Source organism: Manacus vitellinus, unplaced genomic scaffold (assembly GCF_001715985.3).
Source record: "Manacus vitellinus isolate BGI_N305 unplaced genomic scaffold, ASM171598v3 scaffold_21_pilon, whole genome shotgun sequence".
In the NCBI taxonomy this organism is placed as follows: domain Eukaryota; kingdom Metazoa; phylum Chordata; class Aves; order Passeriformes; family Pipridae; genus Manacus; species Manacus vitellinus.
In genome coordinates, this window is record NW_021939546.1 from 1,004,974 (window position 1) to 1,018,326 (window position 13,353).

Consider the following 13,353-nt stretch of genomic DNA (forward strand, 5'->3'; position numbering starts at 1 on the left):
TTTTTTTCTCCTGAAACCAAAACTTCTGGCTGAGACACTGGCCAAAACTTCTCACTTCTGGGTTTTGGACTAGGGAGTTGAGCTATCCCTAGTTGTATCAAATATATATTTGATAGAATGCATCCTCAAAGGAAATTAAGGAAATTTAACTGAAGTAATCCATTACAAAAATACCTTGATTAAGGGATAAACTGTCAATGCTAAGGAAAATCAGTCTTGAGGTTTTGCAGCTATTCACTGGGAATCTTAGTATGATGCAAACAGATTTGGGTTAAAAGCCAGACATATAACAGCTGTGTAGTTGGAAAATGTAGAGATCTTATTCTAAATACTTCAGGCCAGAAGAAATGTTTTTAAAAATCTGCTATGCTTCAAAATGGTCTCATGTGAGCAATCTCATTATCTTTAGGGGAACAAGGACTGTTTAACTGTTGTTAGATCTTGTTCTTAACTGGTGACGTATTTACATTCCTAAATCAGGAAGAAAAAAATTCATAAACCCCTGTATTCTAGCGATTATTGTTGAAGTCGCTAGTGTCCTTTACAAAAGCAACATTTTTTAAAATACAAAGAAGAAACTTATCTATCAGACTTTAGCACACCCAACAGATCTAGCTATTTTTTAGGGTTTTTTAAATTAATAGAATATGTGGGGAGTAGTGGGGAGGAGCTCAGAGTGCAAGGTAGTGACTCCTGTGCCAAGTTTTAGGGAAGCAGGAGAGAAGCCAGATGCAAGCCACAAGGGTCAGTGTGTTGCAGTTTGCTTAGAGCAAGCAGATAACTCCTTGAAAAAACAGGGGGATTTAAGGATGTTAATTGTTCATCATGGACTCATCATCAGCACTGAACAGAGATGACACATTTACCAGTAACCTGCTGGGTGACACAGAGTGGTGAAACCCTCAGACTGCGAAATGATCATGCTTTGATCCTGCTACGAGCGCTTCAATTATGAAGAGCTGTTCTGTGTTGTAGCTCTTAGGGAAAGTTATCTCTGCTGGAAGAGGCAGAAATGAGGAGGGCCACCAATGCACGCTTACTACGTAACAGTTTGTGACAGGCAACGCTGGTGGTAACTGGGGCTTGGCTATGAGGTGGGATGAAATTCAAAGAGAATTGGAAGGTCTGGTCTCCTGGGAACAGCAGGTGTGTGGATTCTGCCATGAACACTGTAAGAACCCCCTTTGCAGGAATGTTTGTATGGGTGGAACATTTCTGTTCCACCTCGTGTACTAACTAAACTTACAAGAACTTGCAACTTTGCTTTTAAAATTTGCTCAAAACTATTTAACTATCCACCTATCCCTTCCAGAGTTCCCAAAGGTGGAGGTAGCACTGCCATAAGCAGCCAGTGTGAAACTTATTACCACTGTTATACTCCAACTTTCAAGCAAAAAGTGAACCATATGTCTTGGAGTGGAGGGGTGGACATGTGTTTCTGCATTTCCACTGAGAAATGTGGCTGTTCATGGTTTGGTGCAGCAGTTCAGCCCAATTCCTTCAGGGGCAGGACATTTGCAAATATTTGACATTTCTGAATTTAGCATATTGAATCCTCTATGGAGTCTCTTTTTGCTTAATGCACTCCATTTCCACAGTGCTCCTGAGTGTTCAGAGAGAGCAGGTATCTTGCCAGGGTCAGTGGGCCTGTCCTAACCCAGGACTCTAGGGCTTGGCAGCCTGTCCTGCAGGAACACCTCCAGATGTTTGGAAACACTTGGGGTGCTTGGTGCCAGAGCTTGAGAGCAAAGCAGTTCTCTGTAGAGCCAGCGCTCTCGAAAGTAAACCCATTCCCCTTTCATTGCTCAGAGCAGCCATCTGATTAGAAATTAGCAGCTTGGAAATATTTGGAGCGTGGAGTAGCTGGGATAGGAGGTAGAAGAAGTTGACTCTTCTGAGTCACATTCATTTGGAGTCCTGATCTTGTACGTTCTGCTGCAGCCCAGTGACGCGCAGGCGATTTGACAACAGTGACCACTTCCTCATAGATGCAATATGGTGCACTGACCTACTTTAAAATACGTGATTTCAGCTGAGTCCCCCTCTGCAGACCCAGCAGGAGGCTTGTTTCAACACCTCCCTTATTTTCCTTTTCCAGACTAACTCTTTAGTGGAGTAATTATTGTACAAACTCCAAAGCCCAGCAAGCTGCTCTGCATTCCAGTTTCACAGGAAGTAAAATCTGAGCTTGCCAAGTCTGCTCACTCATCTGTGGCTGTTCGGAATCCTGAATTCCCGAGCCCGTTAGCGGGGGGTTACGTAACAGGCACATGCCGGGGCTGTGACTTTTTTTATACAGAAAACCAGAAATGAATGAGTGTGATGTGGCAGGAAGCAGCTTGTATGAAAGGCACAAATGGAGATCGAGAGATGACAGTAATATGTTTTCAATACTAAGTTAAAGCAATGAAATACTTGCTTGAGCAGCAACTCTGAAGTCCCTGAGGCTGGTTTTAAAAGGTATAAATGAAGTAAACCTCAAAAATTGCATGGTCAATTTATTTGACAGCATGAGCTTAAATTACCCTAACAGCTGGCTTAAAAACTGTTCTTTTAAGAGAGAGACAGAAGTATTGAGGCAGCTGTTTTTCTTTTTGGAAATGTGATCATAAAAGCAATAGTTACAATAGTAACCCCCTCCTGCAAGGAGATGACCAGCTAAGGTTGAAACCACTGAGTTGGGACCCCAAATGCACACAGTGGCCTCCCCTGGGGCTGTGCTTCAGCTCAAGCTTTGTCAGTGTCTCTGTCTCCAACTCTGGCCCTGCCTCCTAGATGCATTTTGGATCTGTGCTGTGGCCTTGTCTCCAGCTCTGTCTCCTTTTGCTACTGACTGGACCCTCTGCATAGACCCTGGGCCTAGTTTATATCTCTACTGCTTTATCAGGGACTGCTGATATGCCTGCACCTGGCTCTCCCAGTCCTGGTCACACATGGCAAGATTGCTCTGATTGATGAGGGGGCTGTGTACACCACTGTCACCTCAGCCTCTGGCTCCTTCATGGAGCAGCCCTGCTCGTGCTGCTCTTCGCTGCCCTTCAGTGGGCATTTCCTTGGTGCAGAATCGCAGCTGATGCTCATGCCAGGAGGTCCCGGACAGCTGGCACAGGGCAGTACCTACCAACTCTGCAGCAGTGTGGCTGCTGAACTCTCCTGTGCGTCAGCAACTACAGAAGCTGATGGAAGTCAGCTTCATCCTGTGCCATTCATGCATCTCAAGGGGTAACAAAACTTCTCAAGGTCTCTGGCTGCGTGTGTACTCAAACCAAGCTGGTTGCCAGCATGTTTCCTGACCTCTTTTTCCAGGTCATATCTTTTTCCTGTGTACTGGGAGCATTGATTGCTTCTTGGGATGAGCTCAGGCTTTTGTTTAACAAATTTCCTGTTGTTGTGGGGATCAGAGCAAGGGTGACAGTTTCTTTGGTGTTCTTTCTATGATGTTACCAGGCTTCAGGGTTCTTGCTGCAAGTCTGAACCTTGCTGATGTTTGATGAGAAGTATTTTGTAGCCTGTGGTGATATTTGGAGTCCTTCAGTGCTCAACAGTTATTGTGCAGATATGTTAGACTTGAGTCCAAAAAACTTCTAAGCAAGATGCCTGTCTCAGTTTGCCCAAGAAAAGAAGAGAGATAATACAAGGAGGAAACTTTTGGTTTTGCTCCATAGCAGGGGTCAAATTTGGAAGATGCTTGGTCTCTGACTGGTAAGACTGGGAAAATTTTGATCTAATCTTCTAGAATGCAAAAAGAGCTTCTGCCTACATTTTAAGGCATTAACAACTTAGGAAAAAAAAAAACAACAAAGAAAAGGAAAAGTAAAGAAAAAAAAAGCCTAGCAAGCAAGTGAAACAGAGGAGGATCCTGCTTTCACCCCTGCTGCAGTGGAGGGTGGTACTCAAACCTGGTGGTGTGTGCATGTTCCCTTCCTTCCTTCTTTCCCTCATCCTAGCTGGACCAAAATGGCTCTGCCCCAGAAGGCAAGACCTTCCCTGGCAGAGCCCACCTGAACCTTAGTAACTCCATGTTTACCTGCCAGTGTTGTCCATGTGAATCATAGACGGGCCACCCCTTCCTGACCCAGGACCTGCAGCACAACAGTGACTGAGCTTCACCTGGCTGGAAATGGTCAAATACTCTGTAAAAGCAAACCTTTCTTTTCAAAGGAATATATAGTAAAATATTGCTAAATATCAGCAAATCTTTTCACTTGATTTTTGGTCCTTCTAAAGATTAACTAGAATTAGGAGTGGGGACGGAAAAGAGTTTGCTCGTCCTCTAGAATTAGAATCAAAATACAAAGAAGATGGAGGGGAATTGGGCCATAATTTACTTACCAGGATGCTATAGCTCTCATTGACTGTACTGCAGTAAAAACTAAATGAAAATCCAGATCACGTCTGAGCACATGAAGAAATAAACAGTTCCTGTGTATTTCAGAGAAGAATGAATTTCACATTGCTGTAGTTCCCAGTAGTTCTTTGTTTTACTCGGAGATGATAGTTGTTAGGATAGTACATTCTTTAAAGATGAATTAAACTTGTTATTTTTTGAAATTACGTACCTCTATCATCAACAATACCCTAAGCAAGACACTTTGTAAACTTTTTTTGTATTACAGTTTTATAATGATTAAACTAGACTAAAATAACATATATGAAATTTAGAAAGTCATAAAGTACAGCCAGTATCTTTTGGGGGTAAATTCTCTGGTTCCTCTGAAAGGACTGTTAACCTGATACTGGAGTATTCTGGTGCCTTGAGCAGTGCCCCATCTGAGCAATCTCTTCAAAACTGTGGCTCTCTAGGGATGAAAAGAAGAACTGTCTTACCTCTAGCATTGTTTATTATTATGAAAGCTAATGGAAAAAGCAGATTTGGAAAAGACTCAGATTCTGTGCTACTAGAAATCCAGCAATTGTATAAAGAATTGTAATTCTTTCTGCTCCAGATCTCCTGTCCCTTTTCTTGTGCTTCATTGTGTCCTTTCTTTGTACAGAGGCAATGGAATTTGTTTGAAAATCCAAGCAGAGCTTTGGTCCTTTTTGCTGGCCTGGCCAGGCAGGTACTGCCAACACTTACATAGGCTGTTGATCATTTTTATATCTGATTTTAAAATCATGTGTAGAGTATTGAATAGAAGGAATTTTATAAACAATGTAATGTAAAATTTATTTTTTATACTTTTTTTGGTTGAGATTTTTAAAAAACTATAAATGAAAATTATTTCTAGTACACTTAAATGCTCCATATTGAAGTATTGCATTAGTTACATTCCTATGTTCAGATTGCTTGCACTTGCACGTGTGCATTCATCCTCATGATGGATGATCTGTGCAGCTGAAGTTTTTGGGGAACTAGTCTGTTTCAGCAAATGCAACCAGGTAGAAAAGGAAGAATCTCCACATTATCACTGCAAATCTCATATGCAAAGGGAGAATATTCATTTAACATTTGAGAGAGGCTTAGGCCTCCTTTCATAGATTCCTTTTAAATGGATCATTTAACTTACTTCTTCATTGTGTGCTTCAGAAACTAGAAAGGACTAAAAAAACCTTTTTTTTTTAATTGTGGCAAGACTTGAACACCTTGTGACCCTCTTATCTCTTCCTCTCAAATGACTTGTACACCTGCAGCATTTTGAAAAAGACAATTGTAAGAAAGAGGTATTTTCAGCGTAGCTTGATTAGCAAGTCAGTTGCTGGAGCACCAGAGAAGTGTCTGTGTGCCAGTTTGTATTTGTAGTCAATAATCTTTTGCAGGAATACACTCATATATTCATCGACTGTACCTCTCACATGGAATTTTAACCAGCACATCTTGCAATCTGTTTCACAACCACCCTTGTCTCCTATATGCATTGTTTACCAACTGTAGTTAATGGACTGAGTTTTATAGCAATGCATGAGCATGTTCTTTATAAATGTCCTAATTCTGGCAAAAGTTTAATTACTCAGGTCTCACTATGAACTACATTTCTGTATGAAATCCCAGCATGTGTGTGTGCATTCAGCAGGCTGTTGAGATGGCTGCTGGAAACTTATCTTTAAAGCTTTATTGCAAGTCAGAGTATTTTGAAACTTGGCATGCAGCATTTGGAGTGGGTGCAGTTCTTTTAGTTAAATCTGGGTCTGTCTCCTGCTCTCTTTTTATAGTCCAGGTTCCCCAGGGTAGAGGGAAGTACCTAATTGCAAATCCGTCTTGCCAAATGCTTGGCAACTAGAGCTTCCCCCCAGAGCAGAGTGTGTCTCTAAAGCAGATAACATCCATTTGGAAGAACCTGACATTTTAGGCTAGAAAAGGGCAAAGAGTTTTGAAAAATAGTTTAGAGATTAACCTCAAGTATTTTTAACACACATATTCATTTACAGACATTGTGGATACGACACTTTTTTAACATGTCATTGGTTGAAAAGAGTGTCTTGTAATAATATCTATGTTTTTCACCTTCTCTTGCATTTTTGTCCTTGGCCACTATTGCTTTAATGTGGCATTTTAGGATATTTGGGTCAATAATAATGTTATGAAAACACTTTGTACCTGCGTATCACAAAAATATATCTATATTTAATTTTCAAGAAATTTATGTGCTTTATTTGAATCAATTAGATTGACGGAGTTTGAGAAGTACTTTTATGGCTTTGTGTATGTTACAGAAATCTGGCATCTGAGTCAGTGTTTGCAGCCTGTGCATACCAATGAGCACATATCAGCAGAGCAGAGGTACCAGCAGAATTAAGGGCCTGGGGTTGCTGTGAGTCAGTTCTGTAAACCAGCAATCCTGCAGAGTCAGCACAGGCCCCATGAGCAGAAACCTAAACATCTGGTTAACTTTAGGCGTGTGCTTAAGCTTCTTTGACATGAGCTGCTAAGGCGAGTGGGTTTGTTTTTAATCATTATTCCAAGAGCTTTTCTTCACAAGGTTATGCTTAGAAAGCAATTTTTAAGCAGGATGGAGTTTGTTCCCTAGATTCAGCCTGCCTTTGCATGGTGGGGGCAAGACATAGGCATGCAGTCCCCAGGTTTTTCCCTTCCTTTTCTTTCTCTCCATATTCTAGCTTTGCAGAGGGGGGGACCTTGGGTGCGCCAGCCTAAAATAGAGCCGTATCCAGTCTGGAGAATCAAGGGATGGGACTGCACAGCTGCCAGGTGCACACCTGCCCAAGCGTACAACCAGCCTACCAAATGCTTAGAGTTCGGATTTCCCTCTCGGCTGGTGTGGTGTGTTCAGTAATACTTCAGTGCGTGGGCTGACCAGTATTAGTGCAACTATCTGAGGGACTCTGGCTGTGAAAACTTACAGTGGGCTTGTTCCTTTACTATCCCAAGCTCTGAAAACAAAATATTCTTCCTTTTGGATTGAATTCCATTCCCGTTTCATTTTGTTGCTGCTCCTCCTATATATTTCTCTCTCATCTATTTTCCTCTGCTTTTTGCCTGTCCCGACCTTTTCTGTATTCATACTGATGATCAGCTGGAGTGGTCTGTGTGCATATATTCTATATACTTACTATAAAGTTCTGAATTAAAATCTCAATTGTCCTAGCTCTAATGACAACAGGGTCAAAGAGGATCTTTTGAGAACAATTGTGGCTGAAAATGCTTGGAAGAAATTACATTCTTGCCATGGCATTCTTCCCATGTTGCATCTGAAAAGCTACTGGAAAAACAGCTCTAGTCTGATGAAGCCTTTCAGTTGAGCTCAGATCCCCCAGACAGTGGAAAATGTTGCTTTGACCCACCCAAATAAATTCAGCTCAGAGGCCTCTTCTGACTCTTTGGTCACCAGCAAGCTTGGAAAAGTTCTTAAAGATCTCTTCTGTGTTTAGGTCTGGTATACTTAATTACATGTTATAAATTTGATAAACCCACTTCAGGTAAGAAGAATGAAGAAGTCAAAAGAAGGGGGTGGGTGGGGAAACACCTTTTGCTTCTTGCTGTTAGAAAGACTTAATTCTGGACTGAGGTAAATAAGGCTTGACACCAAATGGTATGTTTCTGTTAACGGACCAACGGGAAGATCTCCCTCCATCTGAGTAGGAGGATGTTAATGATTTGTTACAGTTTGTTTGATGGGAATTGGAATTTATTGTGGTATCTGGTAGCATCCATCTTTCAGTTCTTCATCTGTTTTGATAAGGCAAAAATCCTGTGCTGCTGTATCCAGCTCCATTCCTCCTGATAAATAAGCTGCATATCTTTATAAACCATCAATTACTCTCTGTTTGTCAGTTTTACAAACTGGAGAAGATTAGTGGGAAGAGAAAGGGAGGGTTGCAGCTTGTTTTGTATGCAGGTCCTGATGGTGTCAGGGAGGTGGACAGCTGCTCCTGCAGGAGGGAAGGTGGACAGGGGGACACCCCACCAGGGCACTCTCCTGCTGCTGCGTTCTCACCTGCAGCTCCTGCCCTAAACCCTGCATGGTCCCAGGTGTGAGGGTACACCCCTGCCTGGTGCTACCACGTTCGCTGGGTCTGGGGAGCTGATTGTTTCACAGAATCACAGAATATGCTGAGTTGGAAGGGATCCACACAGATCATCAAGTCCAACTCTTAACTCTGCACAGGACCACCCCTGAGAGTCACACCACGCGCCCATCAGTATTGTCCAAACACTTCTTGAACTCTGTCAGGCTTGTTGCTCTGACCACTTCCCTGGAGAGCCTGTTCCAGTGCCCAACCAGCCTCTGAGTGAAGAATCTCTTTCTAATAACCAAAACTGCACACAGGACTCAAGATGAGGCCGCCCCAGAGAAGAGCAGAGTGGGACAATCTCCTCCCTTGCTCAGCTGGTGATGCTTTGCCTGAAGCCCCCCAGGTCATGGTTGGCCCTCCTGGCTGCCAGGGCACTGCTGACTCATATTCATCTTGCCATAGACCAGGATCCCCAGATTCCTTTCCAGCATCTTGTTCCCCAGCCTATTTGAACATCCAGGGTTGCCCCATCCCAGGTGCAGAATCTGGCACTTTCCCTTCTTGAACTTCATATAGTTGATGATTGCCCAGTCCTCTAATTTGTTGAGGTCTCTCTGCAGGGAGACCTTTGACTCCTTTGAGGGAGTCAACAGCTTCTCTGAGTTTTGTGTTACCCGCAATCATGCTTAGTATTCCTCCCAGTCCTGCCTCCAAGTCATTTATGAAGGTGCTGAAGAGCACAGGGCCCAAGATAGAGCCCTGTGGAATCCCACCAGTGACAAGTCACCACTCTGATGATCCCCTATTCACTGTTACCCAGTGTTAGCTGCTGAAGAATGAGGTCCTCTGCTGGGCTGAAGGGTGCTCTGGAAGGGCTGATAACCACCACCAAGAGCCTGCTACCAGCAGAGTTCCTCCCCTGCATCCACAGCTCCTTTGCTCAGTCATATGGGATGCTTTCTAAGCTGTGCCAGCTGCAGCGGTTTTGGGACTGAGTTGCCCCTGCCCCAAACACTGAAACTAGCAGAGGTAGCTTAGCACTATATCCCTACTTTACTTCATCCCTTCCTTAGATTTCCACAAAGTGATGGGCATGGGATGCCTGTCATCCAGGTGCCTAAAGCTAAGGGAATGAGAACAGCCATCTAGAGCCGACTCACCCCAGCCTCGGCACCAAACAGCAACTTTTGAAACACATGTGCACACCCAACTGAGGCCACAAAGCCATCACAAGACAATGCTGCTAAGAGCTGTCCTTCGCTCTGAGGGGTAAGCACTCCTCTCCCAGCATCAGTAAGGATGGCAGGTGTATTTCTTGTGCTACCCTAATTTTTCTTTTGATCTCCTATTTAAGCCTTTCTCATAATTTCCATTAAATTCACAAGGAGTTTGTTGCACTGGAAGATACAAAATAGACCTGCTGGGATTAACCCAGGCAACATGCACTTGTCTGAATTACAGTACTGAATTTCTCTCCTGGATATTCTGAGTCTTCTTTGAATGTTGCAAATTAGCATTTCACTTAGACTTATACCAGCAATAGGGGATGAGTGACATTAATATTTGAAAATTCTGTGGTAGATCTAATTTTCACGTTTGCATGCCAAAGCTTAGCATGTACTGAGGCACTTAAAACTGACATACAGGTGTTGTAGTTACAATTTAAATGTGTGGCATGTCTCAGCATTTCGTGCCCCTGATATACAAATATTACAGGGTTAAAACCAATGAGTTGTAAGCATGATGGTATGGCTTCTCCTGAATAATTAGTACATGACAGAACAAAACAATAGCATCTCACAAACCGTGATTATGGTCCATCAGCTCTTGAAAAACAACTGGTTTGGTAATTATAAATTTTTGCCTCAAATTTTACTGGCAGGCCATAGGCAGAGTGAAGTATGTCCAGATTATGGTCTCATCTCCAAGGATCAGTATGTAGTCCTAAAGGTGATGTGAGGGCAGGAGCTGGGTGGTCCAACAGCAATTATCTGAAGTGGCACAGTAATGTCCTACCATATTCATTAGGTTCCAAAAGGTCTGAAAACATTAGGCTTTGATTAATCAGTTTTATGTGCTGTATAAAATTTGTAGGTGGTGAATCCCTATGGAAATGTTTCAAGGAAAAGCCTTAGATTAAGTCTCCATTTACAAACTCTGAAAAAAGGCCAGGGAATGCAGTTCTGGACCACCGTTGGTCCAGTATATTTGCATCCATGTCCAAGGTGATTTACTAGGGAATTTGCAGTCTTTGATTTGCTGGCTGTTAGATGATTTACCATATGTAAGTCATAATGCATCAAATTAATAAAATAATTGATTTTTAGCAAACCAAAAGAATAGCAATCAAGAGGTAACTCAGACCTTTCTCCCTTCTCAGTATGGGCTGCCTGTAAGAAACTGTTTCAGAACACTGTGATTTATACAAAGACAACTGGGGTAAATACCTCTAAACTCAAACTAAACACTGTTTTTTCATGAACGAACTGTAATGAATGTGACTCAAGTTACAGAGTTAGTTGCAAGCAGACCTGCAATGGGAAACATATGGCAGATTGCACATGTGAGGGATCCCAGCAGGCAGTAACTGCTCAGCTGTAAGCTGTATGGGGGACAACTGTGTGTCCTGGTGAATTGTCCATGGTAAACTACCATAGTTCAATCCATTAAAAGTACTGAAAGAACAAAAAGACCCTCAGTATGTCTGAGCTCAAGAAACATTTGCACAACACTCTCAGGCACATGGTGTGATTCTTGGGGTGTCCTGTGCAAGGCCAGGAGCTGGCCTTGATGATTGTAATGGGTGCCTTCCAGCTCAGCGTATTCTATGATTCTATGTGTCCTGGACTCCCCTGCAGTAAGTCAGCCATCGTAAGTCCCTCACTTTTGGGATATGTTAGGAGCCCTACAAGTAGCTAAGGCAGCCTATGAGAGTGGGCTGGCAAACAGAAGGCAGAATAACTTCCTGGGGAGTTTTGAAAGCAACTTAGAAACAAATTTTATAGCTCAATACAAATCTGGCGAAGGAAAAAGATGTGGCTTTGTTTATAGAAGCAAGAAAAAAGCTGGCAGCAGCATTTTGTGTCCTCTGAGATCCATGTTACTGTCTCACTTCAGCACTTTCCTCCAGACAGGTGTGTACTCACAGAGTAGAAATTTCAGCAGAAGTTAGGCTTTCTCTTTCATTTGAAATTGGTATTCCCAGATCAGATAAGACAAGACTATGGGCAAAAAAAATGAAATGCTACAGAAAACTCTGGAATTTCTTACCTACCCTGCCAAGTCCAAGTGAGAGGTTTTTGATAAGGAAATTGCAATCTTTGAAACAAGTAAACAGACAGTAGAACAGAAGCAGGACTTGAGAGAGGAACCCCAGGACACTTGGAAATAATTGGTGTTTTTCACATAACGCACAGTAACATTCAAAGCAGCAAAACAATCATTAAAGACAAAAGCAGCAAGAGAGAATACAGGCATCTAATTCTCTGGTAGAATTTTTTGGGGGTAGTGATGAGAGGAAACAGGAATGGAAAGTACAAGAGAGGTTTTATCAGTGGCCTGCCTGCTTCTACATATGACCTATGGTATTCATTAAATCAATCATATAAAATGTTAATTTTCCTTTAAAATGTCAATTGTTAGGCTACATCCCTATCTCTTCCTTAAGAAGTAAAGTTAATTATGCATTATTTGTTACAAGTAGTTTGTTTATGCCATATAGAAGACATGGATTGAATAAATACCCTGGGCAAAACATTTCTTAGCACTAGTATTTTTGAATCAAAGGTTTAATTAGGGTTTGGATTAAAATCTGACTCCTCTGAAAACTATGCAAGAACTTTATGCAAGAGCACAAATAACATGTAACAAAACCATTCTCTTCCCTGTCATATACCCACAGGAAGATGTCTTTCCATAAATGGAATAAACAATACTCTGGGGATACTCAGGAATGCTTATAGTGGTTAGTTTTTAACATGATACTATAAAGCATTGTATAGGGATAATATTCTTGCAGAGTCAATGGGCATGAAAGTAAAAAGGGTTGAGTCAGGGAGAGGCAGATTTAACCATGTAAGAGGCAAATTTAAAAACCCTTGGTTATCTGGGTTATGCTGTACCTTCCTGATGCAAAATATCTGATTTACTGGACCCTCACTTCAGCAGTACTAGAAATTTTTGGTTACCGGGGTAACAAAACTCTATATGCTGGTCTTTGTAAGAGTATGATCAAAGGGACTATCCAATTTCCACCCACTGTGTGCAGGCTGCCAATTTAAATATTTACTACCCCTTGAACTGGCCAGCAAGCAACACAGCAGCAGAGAGGGGTATGAACCATATATGTACTGTCACTGGCCTGGGACATGTTCTGTTTTCTGGAAAACATATAAGAGAAATTTGAAGTGAACATGCTGTGGCTACCTTAGTAGAATAATTTACTATGTGCTCTAAAAAAACAAACATAAAAAAACCCCAACCCAACCAAAAAGCCATTTACAACTATAGTGCAGTAAGAACATTGTTCAGTAATGTCTCAGAGAACTGTCCTTGCTGTAAGTGTACACTTGAGCTGCATTGTTTCATTATAGAATAGGAATTCATTAAGCCATTAAGTATTAATTTCCTTTAAAATGCTGTTGTTCTATTATGCTCTTGTTCTAAATATGTATTTACTATCCTTTTCAACTAGGATGAAAATAACAAACTCACAAATGCCTCAATTTCCTCACCGAATCTAGCTTAGTGTTGAGAATAAGCTAGCTTCCCCCATGCTAAATACACAGATGTATTTATATTTGCTCCCAGCACTCTGTTCTCAGGATTCTAGGTATCAGTTTCGCCTCATCTTTCCAAGTCCATGCTGATTTTTGCTGCCGTTTTTGGTTTCTGTCCAATTTGTTAATATCCTTGTCGTAGCATGGTGTCCAAAACTCAACAGTA